Below are 26,500 nucleotides of genomic sequence, written 5' to 3'. Positions count from 1 at the left end.
GATTAGCGGTGAACTCGTGCGGTTTTTGCGGTCGTGTGTATGCGCCGCGATGAGCGAGCTGTTGTGTTCTGTGAAGTGGATTGAAGTGCGATTAAAGCCAATTGTTCTCTGCCATCGTGTCCGGCCACGCTTTTGACTCGGGTGACTGTTTGGATGAGGTGCTCCGGCGAATCTCCCTATATTCACCGACAGTCCTAGCTCTCCGCAACATGGACGTTTGACAAACACTTAACATGATCGTCGAACAAACACTTAACATGGACGTCTAACAACACGTAGACACGTATCATCGACATAACATAGACACGTATCATGGAGGTAGACACATACATCGACATACAACAGACACATAACATAGACACGTATCATGGACGTCTAACATAGACACGTATCATAACACATAACATATTTTTGGCACAAATGGAACCCCATAACGTTTGACACACCAAGAGTTTGTTTTGAAATATGGTGTAATTATTTCTGTTTCTGAATTCAGTACTGTTGTAAATGCTATTTCTGCTGGTGTCACTATGTTATTTAGGAATTTGGCTGATTACAACTTGACTTTATTGCCCATTGATCCATCCAAAACTGAAATCGGGAGGATTTGTTTTTATCCTAAACTTATCAATTTTAATTTGCGAAAACTCTTTCAAAAAGATGTTGCCTCTGTTCCATGTGTTGTTTCTTATTGGAATAATCTTGTCAATAATCTTAATTGGCAAAAAATATGGAATCTACCTGCTAAATATTTGATTAACAACAAGATAAAAGAAGTAACATTCAAAATAATCCACAGATGTTATCCATGCAAGTTTTTTTTTTTTTTTTTTTACAGCGATTTAAAAAAGACATTGACACTTGTTGCTCTTTCTGTGAAGAATCTCCTGAAGATGTGTTTAATTTGTTTTGGGATTGTCCTTTTTCTGTTAAATTTGGGAAAGATGTTTATAATTCTATCTTCGCTATTTTAGAAGCAAGTCTTTCTCTTTGTTTTGAAAATATATAGTTTGGCTTCAATAATTACCTGAGCTGTTGAGAGTCGGCAAGTTTAATCAAAGAATTTCTAAGATGAACTCCGGTGGCGGCTCAGGCGTAGGCTCGCAGCAGATACCTACCATTCCCTCGAGAACACCTGTTCATGGTAAGCTAAAGGTTGCATTGCTTGCTGCAGTCATGATCACAGTGTTACTACGTTGTAGTTGGATTTAAAATGTATTTGTGTTCGATAGGTTCATCATGATAAGTGTAGCACTAGATACAAGCGGCCGAAATGGGTTCCTTTCGCAGGGTGTCCAGGCTCTCCCTTAGAGATAGGGCGAGAAGTTCGGCCATCCGGGAGGGACTCAGAGTCGAGCCGCTGCTCCTGCGCGCTGAGAGGAGCCAGTTGAGGTGGCTCGGGCATCTGATTAGGATGCCTCCTGGACGCCTCCCTGGTGAGGTGTTCCGGGCATGTCCCACCGGCAGGAGACCCCGAGGACGACCCAGAACACGCTGGAGAGACTATGTCTCCCGGCTTGCCTGCGAACGCCTTGGGATCCCTCCGGAAGAGCTGGAAGATGTTGCTGGGGAGAGGGAAGTCTGGGCTTCCCTGCTGAAGCTGCTGCCGCCGCGGCCCAACTTCGGGTAAGCGGGAGATAATGGATGGATGGATGGATAGGTCATTAATCAACGGCAAAATTGTGTTAGCTGACCGAAACATCCCAGATAGACGATGAAGCTGTGACATGTTTCTCTTTTGCAGCCGAGCGGAGCTCATTGCGAATCATAAAGACACAAACAAATGTTAATAATAATAGCATTTCTCTAAACTTGTGTGCAATATAAACTCAGTCAATAGAATAGACACATTACATATCATTAAATAATAGAATTTTACACATTATGATATGCAGTTTATGTTCTTCAGTTGAAGATATTTACTTTTTTGTTCAGAATGCTATTTTGCTTTTGTAAATCTTGGCTTTTTTACAGTTTCTAAAGATGTTTCACATGTTTGGCATAAACACAACTTTTGAGTTTACAAGTATTGAACTTGTTATTTTTCCGTTGACCAATAATGTGACCAAAATAAGTTCTCCATTTAAAATACTTACATGATATGATTCTACATGATGCTCCTGGAAAAAATCACATGGCAAGTTGAAGACAGTGATGATGAAGACAGCATCTTATTTATTTGGCTAATATTTATGCTGTGTCTCATGGATATCATGCTGATAAATTGAAAGTGAACTAAATGTCATATTGAATAGATTTGGACTTTCAGCTTCATCAGACACACTGGCCCAGCTGCTGACATTCTGAGTAGGCTGGGAGATGCTTCTTCCTTCCTGAACTAAAAGTGGAGGTTTCTGCAGGAAACTTTGCTACATTGTCCACATGCTTTGAAACGCTCAAGCTTCCTGCACGTTTCAAAATCTACATTAAATTTGAGGAGGCACTTTTGGCTGCCATAAGTACTGCACAAACAAAATTTGGACTTTTCCAATCGTTTTTATTATGTTATTGAATGCACTGTTGAGTAGGTCAGTTCAACTGATGGAAATTCTGTATCTGTGAAAACATTTATCATACTGTGCAGTCTTTGACATATGTTTTATTAATCTTATTTGTTAATTTTATTGAAACCAAAAAGTTCTGTATTATTGATTGTCAGTGTTAACGGAACAGTATTGATGCTATGCTTTATGTGTCATATGATGGGACAGGAGGTAAGTATTTTCAAATTCATAAAACAGTGGAACTGAACTATATTTCTAAATGCTTGTATGTGTGGTGTCTTTGCTTGTGTGAAGCACATTGAGTTGCCTTGTGTATGAAATGTGCTATATAAACAAAATGGCCTTGCCTGTATATCAAGTGATTGTGGCATTGATTCACATTAAAACACGTTTTTTTTTAAACAAGGAAATCAAACTTTCAGTTCATGCCTGTTTGTTATGTAATGCTAAATAAACACACGGGATGGACACCAGTATGCCTTGATTGTTGTTAAAACCTGCACAGTCTCTGTATACAAGCTGATCGCCTCAGTTACAGAACGTCCTGGGAGCTGGAAAAATGGCAACTTCATCTGAGGGCACGGGATAGGTCAATCTCTGGGACTAACACAGTGCCTCCATGGAGAGCGCAAGGTCCATTCCAGTCAATGCCATAGTCTTCAAAAACCTGAAGGAAGGACAAGCATGATCAATTGTGTACTTAAAACTAGTGACATGTATGAGGTATCTGTCCAAATGTTTTGTTTTGGAAGAGTACGGGTATGCATTCTATGCACTAGAGAAACTACAACTGCTGTTTGTAACCTATAAGATGTAAGTTAGTCTCTTATGTGGAGACACTATAACCTAGAATTATTATATTTTATTTCAAGTTGTGACGGACACATAAGACCAGAGTGTGTCTGTGACACTTTTCCCCGGAGAGTGCAGTATCACAGTGTCGCCGTGTCATAGGGGATTAATTAGTGAGATGCATTCTAGCATCCCATTTTTAAAAAAAAACTAAAAACATCTCCACTGTTTGGGCTAGTTTGTCTTTTCTGAAATATGAACCAAATTGAAAACAAAATACATGCAAACAAAAGACAACAATGATAAATGTTCCACACTAAACGTGGGTGAATAGGGTGCACATACCCCAAACCGCTCTGCCTCATGAGTCTCCTGATGGTCCGCTTTGACACTCCAAACATCGCTGCAATTAGATTTTCTGGGGTTCCACAAAGAAAGCGATGCTTCTGAATCGCACTGGGATTATCAAACGCCAATTGTCCTGGTCCTTGTGTGTGTGTTATGCCCGGTTACTAGTGAAGCTGTGGAGTACTTCTGAAATCGCGGTCACTGTACGGTCAATGTCTTGGTCGGAAGGTGCGGAAATAACTCCAAAAACTTCAATAAATCCCTCAGCTTTACACTGTATGTCTTTGCGGTCTGCATTTCCTGCTTCCACACACTCAGCATGGTGTAAAATATATCTCTCACTCCCTTGAAAGCTCATGAAAGTCCATCATCGTAACCGCCATGTTGCCAACCACTAAAGGGCAAAGCAATGGATAGACAGGATTTTAGAGCGTCAGGCTTTAGCCACGCCGACTAACTTTGACGGGTGAGCTTGACAGATAAAATGAATTCATGAAACACTGCAACACAGCACCATGAAATAATTAATTAAATAGTGAAATAATTAAATATATTTTTACATATAATCTTTGGTAATTAAATCAATTAATGACACATTTAATAATATATTGATTTATTTAATTCCATATTCAATGTATTAATGACAAATTTATTTAATCATTTAATGGTGCATTTATTCATTTGATTTATTTAACTCTACATTTAATTAATTAATGACATTTTTAATTAAACATTTAATGGTGTGTTTATTTATTTAATTTTGGCACTCTCAATCCTCCATAGGATAGGGGACGTATCAGATATTAAACTGATAAGAACAGATTTTTTCTTTCTTGAACAAGTTTTATTGTTACCATGGGCAAATGTTGTTTACATCTCTCCAATATGGAGCACAGTTTTATTTACAAAACATGTTAAGATAATATCCTTGTAAGCTTAAAGATCAACATGTTAAACTTAATACAAGGTAAACTATGCATAAAATACTAAAATTTAAAAGACAGATTAGATAAAAACCTATTGGGTCTGTTGGACAGAAGCGTAGTGTCTCCTTACTAAGTGGGACCTCACCCTCTCAAACAGCATTCCTCCGGTTGAATCCTCTCAGGGCGCCCATAGGAGTTCCTCACCCCTCTGGCTCCTTTTCCCCGGCCTCTCCCGGTGAGCCAGGCCGTCGCTGCCAAGACCTTTCCTGTGTAGCTCCGGTTCCCTTCTCCGGGCGGGCACAGACGACTCTTCTTGGCGCTGCGTCCTTGGCCTGCCGCCGGAAGCTGTCAGGGTAGCCGCGGCCATTCGGAGCACAGCCACAGGGGGGGGTCTGTCTGTGCCTCCTTACCAGCAAGTTTCTGGAGGTCCAGATGGCGTCTTTGATGGCGGCGAGGGTGAGCCACTGCTTTGCAAAGTGTTCTTTCGTGTTTACCAGCTGGCTCACCCCAGAAAGCACAAATTGTGCGTTTAATGCCTCCCTTGCTGAAAAGTCCGGGAATTGTAGGTGGCGGCTGTCGCCCACAGGTCTACAGCAGCACTACACTCCCAGAGGAGGTGCCTCACCGACTCGTGGGCGCCACAACCAGGTCGGGGGCAATTTGAGGACGCTGACATCCCTCGGGAGTGCATAACGGTCCTAACTGGGAGAATTTCATGGGCCACCATCCATGGCAGGTCCCGAAGTCTGTTTGAGAGGGCAGGATGGTTGACATTGCGGCAAACCATTGTGGGCTCACCGAATTCGAGGCCGCGAACTGGACTAACTGCATCCCGCTTCTGCACAACAGAGATAAGAGATCTGTGATTTTTTTTTTAAAACATGACACTCTTCTTTTTCCAATTCAAACTTTCTTTAAAAATTCCTGATAAAAGAATAAAATAAATAATAATAATAATAAAATAATAATAAAAGCAAGGGTAGAATAACAGCTTTTATGATTAAAACTTTCCCCTCTATAGTCAGGTCTCTCAGCCCCCAAAAACCTAGTCTTTTTATCACTTTCCCTATCACGTTGCCCCAGTTTGTTTCCCCGCCCCCATCTTTTCCAAATTAGTATTCTCTGGTCCGTTTGTATCAGTGTCAGGGGTAGTCCTGTCTTTTCTGTCGCGGTCCACGGTCCATAAAATTGTGCTTGGGTCTTAGCTCTGTTGAGTTTTGACCCAGAGGCCCTTCCATGCCAGTCAGTCAAGTCCAAGGCCCTTGTCACAGATAAAAGATCTGAACACAGGATGTTAAAATCGTCCATGTACAAGATGCACTTTGTTGGAAATCCCCCGCCCCCAGGGATACTCACGCCCTTGATCATTTTGTCCCATCTCAAAATCTGTGCCAGTGGTTCTATGCATAAAACATAGAGGAGAGCAGATAAGGGACGGCCCCGACGGACACCTGAGTTAATCTGAACTGCTTTTGTCAAATTCCCATTGACCATGAATTTGCTACTAATGTCTTGATACAGCAGTTCCACCCATCCTATAAACCATTTAGGAAGACCCAATTTTTTCAGTAGCCTAAAGAGGTATTGGTGTGAAACTCGATCGAAGGCCTTCTCAAAGTCCAAGTTTAGGATTATTAGACGCATATTTCTGTCTCTCGCGTAGCAGATGGTGTCGCGGATCAGCATGAGGCTGTCTGTGATCTTCCTCCCCGCTATGGCACAGGTTTGATCAGGGTGGATCAATTCGTCCAGTAAAACAGACAAACGGATAGCTAAAAGTTTACTAAAAAGTTTGCAATCAACATTTAAAAGCGTAATGGGTCGCCAGTTACCAAGGACTTTGTCTCCCTTTTTATGCAATAGTGTAACTATCCCTACTCTGAAGCTGTCTTGTTGTCGACTTGTTTTGTCCAATTCATTAAAACCAGTGGTTAAGTCTGGTGCCAACAAGTCCCAAAAGGTCAAGTAGAACTCAAGGCAGAGGCCGTCCTCTCCTGGAGACTTTGCTTTTTTGAATTGTCTTACACATTTATTTATTTCCTCTCGGGTAAAATCTTGTGTTAATAACACTTTGTCGGTCACGGTTTTCTCAGTGAAGTTTAATACTTCTGACATTGTCTCTGATTGAGTATCTCTTTTGTCATGCAGTCTCTGGTAGTAAGTTTCAACTTCCTCGTTTATTTCACTGCTTATTTCCGTTATAGCTCCATTTCCTTTTTGCAGCTTGAAGATACCCACACCCTTACTCATAATTTTTTTGAAGAAATACTTGGTACATTTTTCTCCTTCCTCTATTTCTTTTTCTTTGCTCCTTAATATTACACGTCTACTTTTGATATCTGCTAGAGGTCTCAGTTAATTTTTGACCTGTTTAATTTCCTCATTAAAATTAATGCCCTTTTGTGATCAATTAAAATACCTTTGTAGTCTCTTTTGTAGGCCCAGCATGTGTCTCATTTCCTTCCTTCTTTTTTCCTTACCTGCTTTTTTAAAGAAGGTCTGAGTTCTTAGCTTTATCATTTCCCACCACTGTGCCCTCGATTTGTACAAATCTTGAAGTGTCTGTCAGTCCTTGTACTGCTCCCTGTATTTAGCAACCAAGGCCTCGCCCTCCAGCAGGGAGCAGTTCAGCTTCCACAGTCCCGTGTAAATATGTAGTCTATGCAAGAGGCTCTGGTGCTATCACTACTGAACCACGTGAAGCCCTCCTCTCTTGGATGCATGGTTTTAAAACAATCGTCTAATTTAAAAACCCGATCAATGTCTTTCAGTAAAACAGATGTTTTGTCCACTTTAAAATCCTCCCCAGCTCCCTTTCTATCTCTTACATTTAAAACACAATTAAAATCCCCTCCCATAACTAATGGTACATGACCTAGCATGTGGGGCTGCAGGTTTTCTAAAAGCTCCTACCTATCATGTTTATCATTATACCCATAAATATGTAAAAGGTTAAAATCCTGTCCTAAAAATGTTAGATGTGTTAACAGTGCTCGTCCATTTTCCACCACCATTCTCCCTTTAACCTCACTGTAAGAATAATAATGCATTTTATTATTTATGTGTTTGATTTTTATCATTAGGCCAACTTGCTTGATGTGCTTTGCTTTCACATATGTATGTTAATTGCACACACACACACACACACGCAACCCCCCCCCCCCCCCCCCCCCCACACACACATAGACAAAACAAGTTCATAGTGTTCCAGCTGCTTTCGCTCCCCTTTCCCTTAGAGCTGGAACACCTTTGTTATCAGGGACACCGAAGAATAATAAAAAGAAAGGGGGCGCAGGAGCCGGGCAGAGCGTTTTAGGAACTGTAATCGTACACTTCCCTGCGCTCTCCTTGCAAGTAAAAAGACAATATTGTTGTTGAGTGTTTTCTCTCCTCATTGTGTACGTTGTTTACTAATGTCTCACTTGGTGTGAACCTGACATTAAATTGGTCCTTCGAGCCGGATCCCTATATGCCGGAAGGTTTCCAGCTGTCGAGTCAACCTCCAGGTAAAGTCCGTGGCCACGGCTCTAAGACCCTTTGTGGGACTGGTCTTTGGCTCCACTTCTGGGAACTGAAGGCTGACGGGAAGCCGGAGGAGTGAAGACATCTCTGGGTGAGTAGGAAACTCACGACACTCGTGGATGAGTGAATTGCGCGCTGGTAAAAAACCTTGACAATACTAGTCCCTGGTCAAGTAGTAAGACAGAGTAAGTCTATAAAACTGTAAGACAGAGTAAGTCTATAAAACTGTGAGACAGAGTAAGTCTTTAAAACTGTGTAAGCCTTGAGAATACTAGTCAATGTCAAGGTAAAAGACAGAGTAAGTCTATAAAACTGTAAGGGCGACAGTGTCCTGTACGTACTTAAACTCCGTGAAAAACGCTGCTAATAGTGTGACTGTGTAAAAACTGTGTGAGTGAATGTAAACAGGATTGTAAGTGACAACTTTGTGTGGACGCAATAGGCAAGAATCCTCCGCCACTTGTGGTAGAAGCTTGAGGATTTCCACACACTGGGTTGATTGTCACCCTGTTTTAAGGTAAAAGTCAGTATAGGACACCCTAGGTGTCATAAAACTGACTCTAGGGAAAAAAAAGAAAAAAAAACGGGAAAGTTAACAGTAAAATCGGTGATAAAAGTGATCCTAAACAAAACCTCGCATGCAAAGATTGGACATTTGTGGAGCGTCACTGTCCTTCCAAAATACAACACTTAAACCTTTGGATAACAAAATATGACTTTGCTGGCCAGCTTAAAAAAAGAAAATAACAATAATAACAATAATAATCATAATAATAATAATAATAATAATAATAATAATAATAATCATAATAAAGGATGGCGAAGGCCCGTGTACACTTGAATTCTGGGTGTGGGTATGTTTGGGCAAATCGGTTGTGAAACCCTGTGTGAAGTGTGTAGGTGAACAGAGTGATTGCGAATTAAAATACCACTAGGTATTTTATTCCATATAATTAGTATAGTATAATTAGTAGTATATGTAGTAGGATAATGAACAGCAGACTGGTGTGGATGCAGAAGCAAGAATTCTCCATCTGAAAAGGTTGTAGTGAGAATGACCACAACAGGAAGTTTGAATTGCTGTCCTACTGATAAAAATCCAGTTTTTAGAACACCCTAGGTGTTAGCAAGCTGGACCAAATTGTCTATACAATGGGGAAAATGGGTAGTAAATTTAATTCATAAAATGCAATGTAAGGATTGGAAGTTTGTTGAAAAACAGGATCCTGATAAGATCCAATATTTAGACGCATGGATAGCTGAACACGTTTTAATGGTTAAGTTAATTACACATAAAGTAGCCGTGTTACAGGAATCAATCATATAGCAGAAGCATTTAATGGGCAAAAAGTAAGAAACGAAGATAATGTGACTTGAGCGGCGGCGCAGACATCAGGGAGGGGCACCTGGGCCCTCTGCTCCGCTCTTGTCTGACCCTGCGACAAGGCGGGACAATTCTTGTTCATTATTATAACATTTGGCTGAAGAAGAGCACAAAGTAAGCAAAATAAACTACGGATGTAGAAACAACAAGTCAAATATTTGGGACGCAATCTTAGTGTTGGAAGTATAATTGTAGTGGGGAATAGAAAAACAAAAACAAAGTGCAATTCTCCAGGCTCCAAAACATCAAACGAAGGGGTGGATGATGTCATTTTTTAGGTCTAACAAATTGTTGCTGAATCTGGGTGCCAAATTATGCAGGAATCATTGGTGAAAAAATGTAATAGTGAAGACCTCAAATGACATCACCTTTAAGGTAGACCAATGAAGCAGGAAAGTTTTTTGTGAAATAAAGCAAATTTTAGTGTTAAGCACAGCATTATCTTAAATTATGGCGACCCCTTATTCAGTTGATCGATTGTAAAGGTCATTTTTCGACCTCAGTTTTGGTGCGGCAAGATAGAGACAAAATGAAACTAATTATTTCGAATTGGACGGTGCATTGCCGCACTCTGGAAGAGCAGTTATTGCAGCATCCATTGCTGTAATGCAGCAATGGATGGTTGGGAGTCCATTTTTATTTGGATCACGCCGAATAAAAATGTTGACAGGATCAACTGCCTCCACTACAATGTGCAGAAACTGGGTAACTATACTGAAGCAGGATTTCTTGCTATTAAAGAACAATTGGCAGCCACCTCTCTCATGACGTTCCAGAACCGCATAGCGGTTGACATGCTCCTGGCGGAAAAGGGTGGGGTGTGCGCCATGCTTGGCGACCGGTGTTGTACATTCATACCTAACAACACGGCCCCGGAGGGGTCCCTCACCAGGGCCATCGATGGCCTCCGCGTTCTCAACCACAAGATGAAGGAGCACTCTGGAGTGGACACGTCTCTTTGGACGGAGTGGTAGGAAAGAACATTTGGTAGATGACAAGGACTTGGTTTCCTTTGTCCTGGTTTCTGTTGCTGTGTTTGCAGCTATCCTCACGTTGTGTGGGTGTTGTTGTATTCCTTGTCTTAGAGCGCTGCTCAACTGGTTGATCACTACAGCTATTGCACCTACGACGTCCAAATTAAACGATGTTTATCCGTTATTGCTTTATCGTACAGTTGAGAGTAATGATGACACTGATGACACTTCTTTTGAGTCTCCTGTTGACATTTCGTTTTCTTTTCCAGATCTCTTTCCGGGTCTTAAAGATCATGAGTAAAATTACATTGACAAGCTCGGGTGTAATTACATTTGTTTTCATGAGAGTGATTCGGTAGATTAAAGCCTTTGTGGAGGGTCTATTCGATGATATGAGGATTGTGCAAATGTAAGAGAAACAGGGGGGAATGTGATTAATGTTGTATATAATGATTCGGGTGTTGGATTTTTCAATCAGATTTTTCTTTATATTATAGTTAGTTTTATATTATAATAAACAGGGGGGAAATGTAAGAATAATAATGCAGTTTATTATTCGTGTTGATTTTCATGATTAAGCCTGTTAGTTTTGTAGGTTTAGCTTTATACTATACACGAATAATGATGTATTTTATTGTTCATGTGTTTAGCTTTATATTATGTAAAAACAGGGGGGAATGTAAGAATAATAATGCATTTTATTATTTATGTGTTTGATTTTTATCATTAGGCCAACTTGCTTGGTGTGCTTTGCTTTCACATATGTATGTTAATTGCACACACACACGCACGCACGCACACACACACCCACACACGCACCCCCACACACACACACACACACACACACACACACACACACACACACGCATAGACAAAACAAGTTCATAGTGTTCCAGCTGCTTTCGCTCCCCTTTCCCTTAGAGCTGGAACACCTTTGTTATCAGGGACACCGAAGAATAATAAAAAGAAAGGGGGCGCAGGAGCCGGGCAGAGCGTTTTAGGAACTGTAATCGTACACTTCCCTGCGCTCTCCTTGCAAGTAAAAAGACAATATTGTTGTAGAATGCCTTCTCTCCTCATTGTGTGCATTGTTTATGAATGTCTCACTTGGTGTGAACCTGACACTCACTTTGGGAATTGTTTATTAAAATGGCCACCCCATCATCCCGATTTTCATTCGAGCCACTCCATAATGATGGGTGTGGCCACAATTCCTCCCACTGTTTGTACTTTCTTAAAAAAGGTAGACCACATTCTTGGATTAAAAACACATCAGACTTAATAGTTTTTAAAAAGGACAAGACGTTCTGGGCTCTGATCCTTGATTTCACACTTGGGTAGATGATCACTTCTTCGAGAAACTTTTGGTGATGGTTTCTCACGCAACCTTAAATTCATGGTATTGCGACTTTTGGGTGTTGATTGCAATCTGATATTTAAACAGGAGAGCTCATTTGGTGAGCTGCAAGGGAAAACTCTGGGCTCATCCACCTCACTGGCTTGAGCTCCAAAGCTTTCCCCTCTTCTCTAAAGTCAAAGGGGACTCAGAAGACCTTTCGGATGCAAGCCTTTTGGATTTTTGTGCACAAGGGATCTGGGTGTCTTCACTGTCAATCTGCTGTGAGCTGGCTTCACTTGATTCGCTTGTGGGCAGTTCTTGCAACATGCCACTTTCTTCTGAGCTCCCTGTTGGTGGGTCCAATACACAGAGATTGCACTTTCTGCCACTGGTACATTCTTCAAAAGTATGCCCAATTACTCTCCCACAAATGATTTTTTTCGCATGCCTCTGCCAGGTTCCCATGCTCACCACACTTGAGGCAAAGCTTGGGTTGACCCTGATGGTGTATGTAGCCTCGGTTTTCAACCAAGACTATCATGGATGGGAGATGTTTCGGGCCCTGGAAGCCCTGGGGGTCCTGCCATAGTTGAATGGGTACCCGCCAAGCGCAATTCCAAGTGCCGTCCGCATCCCTCACCTTCACACTCTGACCTTTTACCGTGCAATATCTGCCCAGCCAAAAACAAATGTCATCTGCGTTAACTGTCTCATTGAACATTCTGACAATAACTGTTTTAGCAGCATTATCAGTCAGTTTCTCAACGTTGAACATAGAAAACTGGGCTTTTACATTTTCGTACCGGGACCAAAATTCTTGGAGGTTTATAGCGGAATTAAAGCTGACATCAAAACCTTTACTAGATGGTAATGTCATAATGCAGTTTAGCTGATCAGCTCTAAATTTCAAGGTCTCCTGGATGAGCTTCCTGGAGAAGTCCAACCGCGACATCCCCAGGGGTTCTCCATCCATCTCCTCAAAGGTAAAGCGCACGCCGTGGTGCCTCCATGCCGGCATGAATGGCCGACATGGTGGGAGGACCACAAAATACAAGACAACAATATACTACTTACCTTAGGACTGCCACTAAAACAAAGACCGTTATTATCAACACAATCGTATGCAAATGTATCCCCCTGTGAGCTAGCTTTCTGCCACTACAAACGTAGAACCCAAAGCCAAAGGGGGTGATCACATTCGTAGCCAAAAGGCCGAGAAGCGATAACTACAGCTTGTTAGAGGGGACCAGTTCATTCCCAACAGGACGAGCTACAGGGACGGTGACAAACGTCAAATAGCCATAACAAAAACATTTACAGCCCAAACAACAAACTACACGCACTTGACATACTGCAAATGAAACAAAAGCTGAGCAATTGCCGGGTACTGTGGGTCATGTGGCGCAAAGTGGTCCAATAGGAAAGCAGCAATAAATGTGTAGCGGATATGTCTAGTGGACAGTAATTTGGTTTTCGCCCAACCCAATAATATGTTTAGGGCTGTACAATAAATCGAAATGTAATCGACATGGAGCAGTAATGCAATTGCAAGACAGTGCCATTTTATATATTTTCCTACAAGCCACCCTCTTCCGCATTAGCGTTTGAGTGATAGCTGTATTAGCCAACCAGAATTGTCGATGCTCGGGTCTGAATGGTACCGGCCAATCAGTGTTGTTGGCTTATACACATTAGTCTGTGCTTGGATGCCGACAGTCAGCAGAGCACGACCAAAACACAGTCCACGTGAACCTCGGGTTTTGCTATGACTGCCGTGGATGTAATGGAAGAAGGAACTTTTGCCGCTTCAGAGGAGTAGAAGGAGCGGCTCGTGCCAAAGAAGGCCACTACGTCTATTATTTGGACGAACTTCAGATTCGACAAAGAAAAAATAGATAAATATGCGGATCGAAAGGAAAGCGGCGGATGCAAAATTTGCTATCAGCCAATAGCCAGACCCAGAGGCAACACGACCAACTTATATCAACACTTACAAAAACACCACCAACTTCAGTATGAAGCCTGTCAAACAGGTTCGAAAAAGACAGATGACGGGGAGGCAACAACTAGCGGCAGCATTCGCGTTAGTCAGGCCTTATGAAAAAAGTCTGCATCGGCACAAAGAAATTTTGAGGGCTATAACTCGTTAAATTGTCAAGAAATGATTCCCCTTAATACTGTGTCACTGTGTCAGGGGAAGGTTTCAAAAGCCTCATGCACACAGTGGAATATGAAAATATAGTATAATCCTGAAATATTTGGGCTTTAAAGACCTTACCAATAAACTTTTTATCACATTTGTATTCGAACAAAATACATTCTTCAATCGATAGTCTTGGCAATACATTGGCAGCATTGTTATACATCAAAAAAGTCAGAATAAATGGATCAGTGGCAAAGGGATTACGTTACAGATTTTGTCATACTCTTTTTGAGAACAATTCAACTGATATTTTTCCATAAATATTGTGTACCTCAAAAAGGTCCCTTGGCTGCCCATTAAATCAGTTACAAATATGAGGCCCTACTCAAACCAAATATTTTTAAAGGCTGGTTTTCTATTTAGTAGAATACCATATTGTTCCATAAGGAGAAAAGTTGTCATGGGCAAATATCATTTTCCAGAAAAAAAGAATTTGTTTATGAAAATTAGACAACTTGATTGGGATTCTGTTAAAATTACATGTCAGCACCAAATCCAAACCTCCAATTTTCTTAAAATAAAGACCTTGGAATGTGGAACCAAAGGGAGATGGGCTGCGACAGACTAGATTTGATCCAACTCACTCTCAATGTACCAATCATAGATTCAAATTCTGGTGCCACCATTGTTATATTCCTTAACAAGCTGGGATCTTTTAATATAATGTGTTGTATTCTTCCACAAGAACTGGAAAATAACAGTGTTATAACAGTGTTGGCTTTCTTAACATATCTAGAGCAGGGGTGTCAAAGTCAAATGGACGGAGGGCCAAATTAAAAATTTTGCTTCAAACCAAGGGCTGGATTGAACAAATGTTCATTGAAACTTGTTTAAATGTCCAGATTGGATCGAGTCCTTCGTGCCTGCTGATGACGTCGCGCTTTGTGACATATTTCTGCATATGTGTGTGTGTGTGTGTGTGTGTGTGTGTGTGTATATATATATATATATATATATATTTTTTTTTTTTTTTTTTTTTTTTCTTTGTCTCTTTGTTTGTCAGAGAAGAAGTCTTGTAAAACAACATCAGTGGAACGTTTGCGTTTCTCCTGCCGAACTGGAAACAATTTTGTGGTTGACTCGGGCTGCAACATTGTATGTACTGTATATAATGTGATGTATTTCTTAAGAAAACGTGTTTTACTCCGAATAACCACAATCCAATTCCGAAAACAGTGACGTGACGTCTTCACACGTGACATGTAGACGGCCGAAAGACGGTCCTCCCAAAAGTAGCAGTAATATTATTTTAGATAGATAATAAAATGTTATTTTATTTTTTATTTAGTAACTCAGAACATACAAACACAACAGCCAGGGGGGTTCCAAACACAAACGCAAAGACATATATTGCAGAACTATATTATAAAGCGTGACGTCATCGGCAGGCGTGAAGCACTCGATCCAATCTGGACATCCGATCACATCTGCTACCCACACGGGCTTGCTGCGGTCTGTGGGCCGGTTCTAATGATAAATCAATATCATCCCAGGGGCCAAAGAAAACCTTCTCACGGGCCACATCCGGCCCGCGGGCCTTTGACTTGGACATATGTGATCTAGAGGCGAAAATAATTATTCTGCCAAAAATAGTAAGGTCTCGAATTAACCAGAGACTAAGTGACTTTTTCATGTCTAGCAAACGGCTAGCAATGTTTATGTCTTCTCTTCTATAGTGACATTTTTCAATATTGTCAATCCTAAGTATTGTAAGTAAGTTTATTTCGGATTCAAAGGGGAAATCAACCCAAACATTTTTTTCAAGAATATGTTCTATGCAAGCCCACTAGTTGAAAGAAGGCATTCTGATAAATATTGCGTTTGTGGAATAAGAGTTAATCCACCCGTTTTTAGCCATCTCAGGGGGCGGCCATTTTGTCACTTCTGTCGACTGAAAATGACACCACAACTACCCAGTTCTCAGATAACGGTGGTCGACTGGTTAGCACGTCCACTTCACAGTTCAGAGGTCGTGGATTCGATCCCGGCTCCGGCCTCCCTGTGTGGCGTTTGCATGTTCTCCCCGTGCCTGCGTGGGTTTTCTCCCAGTACTCCGGTTTCCTCCCACATTCCAAAAACATGGTAAGTTGATTGGACTCTCTAAATTGCCCCTAGGTGTGATTGTGAGTGCGGATGTTTGTCTCTATGTGCCCTGCGATTGGCTGGCAACCAATTCAGGGTGTCCCCCGCCTACTGCCCGAAGACAGCTGGGATAGGCTCCAGCACGCCCCGCGACCCTTGTGAGGAGAAGCGATATAGATAATGGATGGATGGATAGTTGTGTTGCCAGTATAAAAAGCTTGGGAGAAACCGGGCATCCCCGGCGAATACCACGTAATACTTTCAATCTAGGGGTCACTCTGGGGTTCAGAGAAACAGAGCTGCTGATGTCAGTGTAAAACATTTCCACAATATTACACCATTTATTCCCAAAACCCCAAAAGTGAAGCGCTTCTAACAAAAATGGATGTTCAAAGGTGTCAAAAGCCTTAAAAAAAAAAATTCTAGAAACAGTATGTTACTGTCACTTGTAACATATTCACTCTAACCTAACAAATTGTATGGTTATGTATGCGCTCTACCCTTTATAAAAGCCGATTGACATTCATCAACTAGATTTGTTAAACCCATATCTAATGTATTCGAGTAAACGCGCTAACAATTTGTAATCATCACATAAAGTTATAGGTCGCTAATTTTAAAGTAAAAGTCTGTCTTTGTTAGGTTTGGGGATTAATGTGACAATTCTCTGTTTCATAGCACTGTAGGTGAGATTTGTTTCTCTTTAAAACCCTTTACCATTCTACCTGTCATTTTTACCCGAACGCCCAAAAAGGTGCACCCAAAGTAAATTTGAAGCTGTGGTATCAGCATAGTTTTGGTCTCTTTTTGAAGATAACACTTTGAATTTTCCTCCTCAACTACCAGAATCCTTTTATGTGCTACTGGCACTGAGTTATGGAAGTTTGAATACACAAAATAAGACGGATTTCATGCCCGCCCATTTTTTTTTTCTTTGTCCAAAAATCTGCCTGGAAAATTAATGTAGCAGGGTGGTGGACTGAATAACACAACAGGATTACAGCTCAAAGCCTACCCCAATTCCATCTTCCAATTTGACAATAATACTACAGAAAATGAGCGCAAGTTTTCCAAAGGAGAGGTACAGGTGAACCAAAAGTGTGCCATTTGGGTGACCCTTTGCAACCATGGTCGCATATGTAGGGGAAAAGGCTGCTATTCTGGAATGCTTCAACATATAAAAATGACCATGAGTTCTAATGAAAAGTAAGACTTGGGGCTATCTTACCCTAAATCCAGATATAAAAAAAACGCAAAAAAATCAAAGGTGACGCTGTGTGGCGTGTGCTCTGACGCATGGGCTTGTGCACGCAAAGTGTGTGATTTGTTGTCGTTCAAAAAAGATTTCCAAAGCAACCGAATACGTTTTGTTTTTTAGAATTTCATTGGCCGTTGAATGCGTCAATCACCAGCACGCTGAGCAAGTTTGGTTGTGACTGGCACAAATGCTGAATCATCGATATGGAAGGGTGGTTATACGCACAATGTGTTCATTGGCTGTTGTTGACCTCCTGACACAGTAAACATGAGTTTATTGGATCAAGTGAGGTGTCGATCGAACACCAGGAAGCAGACCTACATTTGGATACCTTGCATGCTTTACTCTGATGACGTGGACTCTACCTACGATGGAAAATGTGTCCAAAATATGCGTATCTGATGGAAATATGTAATGGTTGCAGCAGCTAATAACGTGGCTTTATGGATTTAAGGCTTGGTTTGGACTAACTATATTACTGGAATACTTTTACTGGACCTTTGTCGACGTAGTGGGATCATTTTTTATGGATTATGACATTGTCTTGGACATTTATGAGGCTGAAGTTGCTCTATATGCAGCGAATGTCCCCTGGAATCGTAACGGGTGTTAAAACACAACAGTATATGACATTGTTTCAGAACGATGTCGATTACAGCCTACAATGAATAGAGACAATTAAAACGCCAAGGTTATTTAACAGACTCCCTTTGGCCTACATTCAGAAGTTAACACAAGCTAATTTATTCATTCCTTTAAATTACTGTAACCTAGAACCATATATACTTTTAAATATACATTTATATGTAACTATATACATGGGAACTTTTGACGTGAACCTTTATTTTGAAAGCTAAAAGCTGCAGAGAGATACTTTTGCTCATCGAGCGTCGAAGTAGCCACAAGCCGCGCATACCTAAGTGACTGTATTGAAGGAAGGTAGGGGATGCTGAAATTGAAAGTGTAATGTCTGTCCCATTGGAAATTAATGGGGAATTTTTAATTTAAAATATGAAATTGTAAGAAATCTGTATCTTCTGCCCTCGATTAGTGCAAAGGACGCAACCTAGACAGTGAGCTAAACATCGACAGAGCTCCAAGAAAAGGACAGGTGGTTGTTGTAGCCTTTGTCTTTATCTCCTTCCTTTCTTTCTCTTTTTTGTTGTGAAACTGCAACATACAGGCAAAATACAACACATAAGTGCTCCTGCACACACAAACATTACAAATGTCAACATCACTCGGCACCTGCGTAGCACACCTTAGCTATCATTAGCTTTAGCATAAGTTAGCAGCTAACGACTAACAGCATCAGCCAACTTGTACAACAGTAGTTTCTATATATTGAAAGGATACACCATTGAGAAACCATAAATAACCAAAAACACAATACATCACCGGATTATGACTGTCATGATTTGCAGATTATGCTCTGCCAACGAAAACTGTTAAAAAGACCAGGTTCTTTCTTATTTATGTTGTCATAGCACCCTCTGGTGGTTAGTCTGTTAGTGTAATTTAATTTTAGTTAGGCAGGTTTTTGGTCACCGATTTCAGGACCCTCGATAATTGCCAGACAAAGTCATCGTAACACGTGAGAACATTCTATCTTCAGTCGATCCAACTTACAAGGTGTGCGTGCATTAGCAAGGAAGTGACTCAATATAAATAGTCTTTTGTGATTGTGGTTTGTTTGTGGACATTTCATTTGACGTTGCTCGTACTGTTTTGAACTTTGTGTATGGTTATGACCGCAGTAAATTGGTATCGTGTTGACGAAGCATTTTAGTGCATTCGCTCATGTTTGTTTTATTTGTATTTGTTCTACAGAAACCACGCCCGTATCCAAAGCAATTAAAGATTGCAGGGACAAAATTGTTATTATTATTGCTCACCTGGACAGTATAATGTTCTAACTGGACATACTGCAGCGGTTATCACTCTTATAAACCTCTGAAACCCAGTCATAACCAGCAAATATTTTTCAAAAACACTGCGGAAAGACGTAAATGTCATCATGTTCTCTACCTCTCCGGCTGTGGCTATATGGCTGCTGCTTACAGTGCTTAGCCACTAGGTGGTATCGTGAGAAACAAACAAATGAAGAAACAGGTACGATAATGGCAAGTGTGACATCTACTGGCAAAATAAGAACACAAGGACCCTTTTCCAAAACAGATGTCAGTACAAGGTGGCACGGTAGTCGACTGGTTAGCACGCTGGCCTCACAGTTCAGAGGTCGTGGGTTCGATCCCGGCTCCGGCCTTCCTGTGTGGGTTTTGGATGTTCTTCCCGTGCCTGTGTGGATTTTCTCTGGGTACTCCGGTTTCCTCCCACATTCTAAAAACATGCAGGTTAATTGACCAGTCTAAATTGCTCCTAGGTGTGATTGTCAGTGTGAATGTTTGTTTGTCTCTGTGTGCCCTGTGATTGGCTGGCAACTGATTCAGGGTCTACCCCGCCCACTGCCCGAAGACAGCTGGGATAGGCTCCAGCACGCCCCGCGACCCTGGTGAGGATAAGCGGTATAGATAATGGATGGATGACAGTACAACAGGGGCAGAACATACTGTATGTATGTTGAATGAGAAAAATAATGCCCCGGAAGGCATGAATTTTGGGAATATTGTTGAAATTAGAACCGTGGAAATCGGATGTATTATGTGGGAGTTGAATCCGGACCAAAAAGTGAGCGGGACAAGAATCAGAATAACATATGCTTTCAGCATTCACACAAATATGGTCTGAAACACTTCAACTGGAACAAGACTTCATAAGAGCTGATCTGTTGGCGCACACTTTTTTTTTGGGCACCTACTTGACTAAAAATTACCACAGTCACTCACTAACAAACTCACCACTAACTCACTCTCTCGCTCAATAGTCGACTAGTTTGCCTGTCAACTGAAATGACTTGTACAATAATAAAGGTGTTCACTCCTCCTGTAGGCCCCCACCCACCCTTAACGCCTTGCAGGTAAGCAGGTTCTCTGTCAATGACCATCATATAAACGTGATTTACGTGACTTACTTCCTCATCTTTTGGCCCTTTCAGCCAGCAGCCACCGCCACTGCCGCCGCCTGTCCGCCTTTTGCCAGCGTCTGTGGAGGAGCAAGGTTTGCCAAGCGGAGGAGGTGCTAGGTGCAGTGTTTGCTGTGCAGACATGAACACTTACATGAGGAGGAACAAGCCGGACCCGGACTTCAGCCACTGACTGAACTGAAGTCTGATACATGCTTCCTGTGAGTTTTTGTGTGTTTGGCCGGTTCAATAAATGTCTGAAAGTGCATTGGGGAGTGTGGCTCTCCTTTTCCTACTTACTTTAATTAATCCTCCTTACTTTAAATTAATCACATGATTTAAGAGTCATTTTTAACTTCCTGTCACAATATCAACAAAAATTCACTGTGATTGCTCAGATTTGTTTTCTTCATTGTGTCCGTGTCTCAGACTGTCAGTAATTCAGGTCATTGTAATCCACAAAGTTCGAATCAAAGCAAACGGACTCTTGCTGTTTGCTGCGTTTGATTTTTTTCCCCCCAATTATTATTTTTGCTGTTTTTAGAATGTGTACATTAAAAATGACAGACTCAATTATGCTATTAGGCTAACGGTTTGTATTTGCTTGTCCCACTAAATAAACGGTTTGGCATAAACGGTTTAAAGAGCATCGGTGAGTGTGTGCGTGTGTGTGCGTGTGTTTGCGTGCGTGTATGTATCTAATACGTGCATGTGGGCAGGCACAATTTACACTTCCAGCCTTGACCTCTGGAGGTCACACTCAAGAGAATATTTAATAGGAGTGGTTAGCAGAAGAACAACTACCTCGACACATTTCCATGAGGTAGATGGACAGGCAATATCAAGTTGATGTATTATCACAATTATTGTTATCAAACAGCATGATAAGGACGGAGCATAAGGAAAAAAACTAATTGACACTCTGCCCAAAAATGTGTATAATTGCCTGTATTAAGAATGAAAACAGTAAATATACCAAAAACTATGATACCAAAACAATATGTTATAATCTCACTTTACATTATCCAGACAAACAAATGGTTTACAGACGATTTACCTTTCAATAAACGCCCCCAACAATTACCAGCTCTTCCCCTTTTGGCCTGGGGCGTCAACGCCATCTTGTGGGGTCTTCGGGTGTTACAGAAAGAGACCCAAAATGCACAAATAGGTGAGTTTTTCAGCAAAAATAGCTCAGGATAGATTTAATAGAAGATGAACGATGAACGATGATCTGCAGGGGATTAATAACAATAGATTCAGTCAGTCATATGAAGAGACAATAGAATCTTAATGCATGTACTAATACACTACTATGTGTCCCTACTTGTAGGATAGCTCAGCACACTAGTAGGAAATCAAATAAATGCTCAATCGGCTTGCTAAACTCATGCTCATGCTCACTGGGACTACAGGGCGGTTTGTTTTCTTTGGCTGCACTGCAGGCCTGATGCAAGCATGCTTGAGGCGCTCCCTCCCCCACCCGAGCTGCATTCCCGGGCGGGGGGAAGCAAGGAGGCGCGGCCCTTTTGTCTGCACCAATGGCACTCGTCTGATGACAAATATCTTTGCATAATCTTCCAGGCAGCCAATTAGATTGCTGTGCGGTGCTCGACCGGGGTTTCCTGTGTTTGCAGTTAGTTTTCTGTGAATTTATGCTTACGATGGCACAATAATCACACATTAACACATTGTTGAATCAGCTTCCATTATTGTATGGATATTTACATCCAAATATGTGTCTGTGTGGTTCTGGCTGACACCTGAAGTATGACTTGTGTTGTCTAATATGCACTTCATATACTGGACTGCTGGTGATACATGTTGCGTAGCTTCGGCTTCGCATATACTAAAATTGGAACGATACAGAGAAGATTAGCATGGCCCCTGCGCAAGGATGACACGCAAATTCGTGAAGCGTTCTGCATTTTGATGAATTTTAATAAATAAAATTGAAAGAATCGCTGTTAAAACCAATTTTGCTACAGTTTGGTGGAACATTTACGGATTACTGTGTTTTTAGTACTTGCAGTAATACTCAGGTACTCAAATATCCTCATTTTAAATTAATATAAATAAATCAGACTGAAAAAATCACAAAAAGGCCCCAAAATTAGAATTATTATTCTGAGACCAACCGACTATCCTGTCCTCTAGTGGACAAATTGGGGAGTACAGTGTATTTTCTCGCAGTGGCTGTCTGGGCTACAAAATGTATATAGATTTCTCCTTACGGACGAAACCGTTCACGTCCGTGCCGCCGTATTGTATGTGGCAGAAGGCTCGGTGAAGATGGGCTCACATGTGGACATTTTCTCGAGTCGTTTCCATATTGACCGGACTTAACAATATGATGGACTTCCTTATAAGCCTGCTTTTCTATTACGGGACACCGAATTTAGCTATTGACTTGCTAGAATGTCGGGAGATGACGAAACGTATGGACCGACCAGTTAAACGCGAGTTAGTAAATATCCAACGTGATAGTACTCCGGTGGTCCGTGTCTCTTTTGGTCATTGCATGTTATGATTGGAGGCAAATATGAAAAATAGTAAAATGACTGTTGATTGAATTTTTATTTTAAAATACAAACACCAAAATTGAAATACGGATTGATTTTCTGGTTTGTCTGGAACGGTTAGGCTTTTAACAGTTTGATTTTTAATTCTCGATTCTAAAACGAAAATAGAATATAGCAGGAGACACAAATCGAAGTACGGCTCGTACATTTGTTTTAGATTCCCGGAAGCTGTCACCGACAGCATTTCTCATACTAACCAGGAGATGGCGACAGCGTAGCGACTGAAGACGATATCGTTAACTGTACTGAATGACATTTAAATCCTAACTTCCACAAACTAACTACACGTGTAAAAAATGTTGGTATCGCTGTAAAAGAAATAAATAAAGAAAATGACAATAAAGTAAATAAAACAAGACAACCACTCTCTCATATCAGGATTTTTTCATTTGTGTGTTTCACTTAGAACTAAAGAAAAACAAGTGCAGGCAACAGATCCAACAGAGATACAAACATCACGAGATTTTTTTTAAAATTTGTGGCCACAATATTAATTCATTCAGTGCCAAGGTCATTTATGTTTTGATATAGAAATATGGTCTGAAACACTTCAACTGGAACAAGACTTCTTAAGAGCTGATCTGTTGGCGCACACTTTTTTTTTGGGGCACCTACCTGACTAAAAATTACCACAGTCACTCACTAACAAACTCACCACTAACTCACTCTCTCGCTAAATAGTCGACTAGTTTGCCTGCCAACTGAAGTGACTTGTACAATAATAAAGTTGTTCACTCCTACTTGTAGGCCCCCACCCACCCTTAACGCCTTGCAGGTAAGCAGGTTCTCTGTCAATGACCAACAGACAAACGTGACTTACGTGACTTACGTGACTTACTTCCTCATCTTTTGGCCCTTTCAGCCAGCAGCCACCGCCACTGCCGCCGCCTGTCCGCCTTTTGCCAGCGTCTGTGGAGGAGCAAGGTTTGCCAAGCGGAGGAGGTGCTAGGTGCAGTGTTTGCTGTGCAGACATGAACACTTACATGAGGAGGAACAAGCCGGACCCGGAGTCATTTCATTTTCGACTTATAATATTACTTGCTTATTAAAAGTGACAATTACATAGAAGGGTGGCATGGTGGTCGACTGGTTAGCACGTCCGCCTCACAGTTCAGAGGTTGTGGGTTCGATCCCGGCTCCGGCCTGCCTGCCTGCCTGCCTGCCTGCCTGCCTGCCTGCGTGGAGTTTTTCATGTTCTCCCCGTGCCTGCGTGGGTTTCCTCCGGGTACTCCGGTTTCTTCCCACATTCCAAAAACATGCATGGTAAGTTGATTGGACTGTCTAAATTGCCCCTAGGTGTGATTGTGAGTGCGGATGTTTGTCTCTGTGTGCCCTGCGATTGACACCAATTCAGGGTGTCACCCGAAGACAGCTGGGATAGGCTCCAGCACGCCCGCGACCCTTGTGAGGAGAAGCGGTATGGATAATGAATGAATGAATTACGTCGGAAAAAAAACATCTAATAATGAATAAGCATTCAATTCCACGTTCGACCGCTAAATAGTAGCACTTATACAGATATAGATCCACTAAGCCTGCTCCAGTGCTCCATGCTTCACGGCTGCAAGCGCATAGATAAATGTGTAAATGCGACTTTTTTTTTTTTTACCTCTTCACTTCAGCCACTGACTGAACTGAAGTCTGTTACATGCTTCCTGTGAGTTTTTGTATGTTTGGCCGGTTCAATAAATGTCTGAAAGTGCATTGGGGAGTGTAGCTCTCCTTTTCCTACTTACTTTAATTAATCCTCCTTACTTTAATTAATCACATGATTTAAGAGTCATTTTTAACTTCCTGTCACAATATCAACAAAAATTCACTGTGATTGCTCAGATTTGTTTTCTTCATTGTGTCCGTGTCTCAGACTGTCAGTAATTCAGGTCATTGTAATCCACAAAGTTCGAATCAAAGCAAACTGACTCTTGCTGTTTGCTGCGTTTGATTTTTTTCCCCCCAATTATTATTTTTGCTGTTTTTAGAATGTGTACATTAAAAATGACAGACTCAATTATGCTATTAGGCTAACGGTTTGTATTTGCTTGTCCCACTAAATAAACGGTTTGGCATAAACGGTTTAAAGAGCATCGGTGAGTGTGTGCGTGTGTGTGCGTGTGTTTGCGTGCGTGTATGTATCTAATACGTGCATGTGGGCAGGCACAATTTACACTTCCAGCCTTGACCTCTGGAGGTCACACTCAAGAGAATATTTAATAGGAGTGGTTAGCAGAAGAACAACTACCTCGACACATTTCCATGAGGTAGATGGACAGGCAATATCAAGTTGATGTATTATCACAATTATTGTTATCAAACAGCATGATAAGGACGGAGAATAAGGAAAAAAACTAATTGACACTCTGCCCAAAAATGTGTATAATTGCCTGTATTAAGAATGAAAACAGTAAATATACCAAAAATTATGATACCAAAACAATATGTTATAATCTCACTTTACATTATCCAGACAAACAAATGGTTTACAGACGATTTACCTTTCAATAAATGCCCCAACAATTACCAGCTCTTCCCCTTTTGGCCTGGGGCGTCAACGCCATCTTGTGGGGTCTTCGGGTGTTACAGAAAGAGACCCAAAATGCACAAATAGGTGTTTTTCAGCAAAAATAGCTCAGGATAGATTTAATAGAAGATGAACGATGAACGATGATCTGCAGGGGATTAATAACAATAGATTCAGTCAGTCATATGAAGAGACAATAGAATCTTAATGCATGTACTAGTACACTACTATGTGTCCCTACTTGTAGGATAGCTCAGCACACTAGTAGGAAATCAAATAAATGCTCAATCGGCTTGCTAAACTCATGCTCATGCTCACTGGGACTACAGGGCGGTTTGTTTTCTTTGGCTGCACTGCAGGCCTGATGCAAGCATGCCTGAGGCGCTCCCTCCCCCACCCGAGCTGCATTCCCGGGCGGGGGGAAGCAAGGAGGCGCGGCCCTTTTGTCTGCACCAATGGTACTCGTCTGATGACAAATATCTTTGCATAATCTTCCAGGCAGCCAATTAGATTGCTGTGCGGTGCTCGACCGGGGTTTCCTGTGTTTGCAGTTAGTTTTCTGTGAATTTATGCTTACGGTGGCACAATAATCACACATTGACACATTGTTGAATCAGCTTCCATTATTGTATGGATATTTACATCCAAATAGGTGTCTGTGTGGTTCTGGCTGACACCTGAAGTGTGACTTGTGTTGTCTAATATGCACTTCATATACTGGACTGCTGGTGATACATGTTGCGTAGCTTCGGCTTCGCATATACTAAAATTGGAACGATACAGAGAAGATTAGCATGGCCCCTGCGCAAGGATGACACGCAAATTCGTGAAGCGTTCTGCATTTTGATGAATTTTAATAAATAAAATTGAAAGAATCACTGTTAAAACCAATTTTGCTACACTTTGGTGGAACATTTATGGATTACTGTGTTTTTAGTACTTGCAGTAATACTCAGGGACCCAAATATCCTCATTTTATATTAATATAAATAAATCAGACTGAAAAAAATCACAAAAAGGCCCCAAAATTAGTATTATTATTCTGA

General features: G+C 41.3%; 2 long non-coding RNA genes and 2 other non-coding genes across 4 annotated transcripts; all 4 read left to right on the top strand.

Annotated features, from left to right (window-relative positions):
- The first annotated feature begins 6 nt into the window (after positions 1-6).
- LOC147132672 (uncharacterized) lies at positions 7-2,856 on the top strand. The gene is made up of 2 exons (XR_015082009.1): positions 7-1,144; positions 1,233-2,856. It is a non-coding gene; the product is annotated as an uncharacterized LOC147132672 (long non-coding RNA).
- Positions 2,857-15,354: 12,498 nt separating this feature from the next.
- Positions 15,355-24,999, top strand: LOC147132670 (uncharacterized). The gene is made up of 4 exons (XR_015082011.1): positions 15,355-20,309; positions 20,388-20,575; positions 23,684-23,711; positions 23,799-24,999. It is a non-coding gene; the product is annotated as an uncharacterized LOC147132670 (long non-coding RNA).
- LOC147132671 (U6 spliceosomal RNA) lies at positions 22,181-22,286 on the top strand. Its single transcript, XR_015082343.1, has one exon. It is a non-coding gene; the product is annotated as a U6 spliceosomal RNA (small nuclear RNA).
- A 1,195-nt stretch (positions 25,000-26,194) lies between the features above and the next one.
- Positions 26,195-26,300, top strand: LOC147132669 (U6 spliceosomal RNA). The gene has a single exon (XR_015082342.1). It is a non-coding gene; the product is annotated as a U6 spliceosomal RNA (small nuclear RNA).
- The last annotated feature ends 200 nt before the right edge of the window (positions 26,301-26,500 follow it).

The sequence above is a fragment of the Filicampus tigris genome, chromosome 18 (assembly GCF_054856515.1).
Source record: "Filicampus tigris isolate MCC_2025a chromosome 18, RoL_Ftig_1.0, whole genome shotgun sequence".
In the NCBI taxonomy this organism is placed as follows: domain Eukaryota; kingdom Metazoa; phylum Chordata; class Actinopteri; order Syngnathiformes; family Syngnathidae; genus Filicampus; species Filicampus tigris.
The sequence above is the reverse complement of the archived record's forward strand: the minus strand, read 5'-3'. Positions and strand labels throughout refer to the sequence as shown.